Source organism: Octodon degus, unplaced genomic scaffold (assembly GCF_000260255.1).
Source record: "Octodon degus isolate 3935 unplaced genomic scaffold, OctDeg1.0 scaffold00038, whole genome shotgun sequence".
Lineage (NCBI taxonomy): Eukaryota > Metazoa > Chordata > Mammalia > Rodentia > Octodontidae > Octodon > Octodon degus.
This window is the reverse complement of record NW_004524614.1, coordinates 2,753,432-2,754,393: the sequence shown is the minus strand read 5'-3', so window position 1 is coordinate 2,754,393 and position 962 is coordinate 2,753,432. Positions and strand designations below refer to the sequence as shown.

Here is a 962-nt window from a genome sequence, read left to right as displayed (position 1 = left end):
TATTTCCAGTTTCATTGCACTGTGGTCAGATAATGTGCATGGGATAATTTCTGTTTTCTTGCATATACTTAAACATGACCTATATAGCAGTATGAGGTCTATTTTAGAAAACGAGCCATGTGCAGCTGAGAAAAATGTGTATTCAGCTGTGTTTGGGTGGAACACTCTGTATATTTACACCAAGTCCTTTTGTTTCAAACTCTGGTCCAGTTCTGTTATTTTGTTGCTAAGTTTTTGTCTGGTTGACCTATCCTTTGGAGCTAAGGGTGTGTTAAGGTCTCCTGTGAAAATTGTGGTATTGGATATTACATTTTTCACGTCCATTAAGATTTGCTTTATATAGTTGGGTGGTCCCGTGTTTGGTGCATACATATTTATGAATGTTACCTCCTCCTCTTGAATTTTTCCCCTAACCAGTATATAGTGGCCTTCTTTATTTCACTTGATCATTGATAGTTTGAAGTTGAGACTGTCTGAGAATAGAATTGCTACCCCTGCTTTTTTCTGAGGTGCTGTGGCATGTAGTATTTTGTTCCATCCTTTGACTGTCTTTATGAGTTAAATGTGTTTCTTGTATACAGCATATTGTTGGATTTTGTTTCCTAATCCACTGTGCAAGTCTATTTCTCTTAATTGGTGAATTCAGTCCATTTACATTGTTGGTTAGAATTGAGATGTATTGACTTACGGTTGCCATGTTATTTACCTGTTATCATTTACTGCTTTTTCTCCTGTGTTTAATTGCTTACCCTATTTAGTTGGTTGCTTCCGATTTCATTCGTGGAGTTCTGATCGTTTTGTTCCCTCTCTAGCACATCTTTCAGTAGCCTGTGTAATGTTGGCTTTGTCATCGCAAAATTTTTTATCTGTTCTTTGTCATGGAAGTATTTCACTTCTCCATCAAACTTGAAAGAGAGTTTTGCAGGGTATAGTAGTCTGGGCTGGAATTTGTTTTCATAGAG

The 962-nt window shown here is 36.9% G+C and overlaps 1 protein-coding gene across 1 annotated transcript in view; it reads left to right on the top strand.

The window, feature by feature from the left end:
- LOC101571837 (phospholipid-transporting ATPase IB) overlaps positions 1-962 on the top strand; it is a 297,444-nt gene that overhangs the window by 281,156 nt on the left and 15,326 nt on the right. The gene's annotated exons all lie outside the window — the stretch shown is intronic.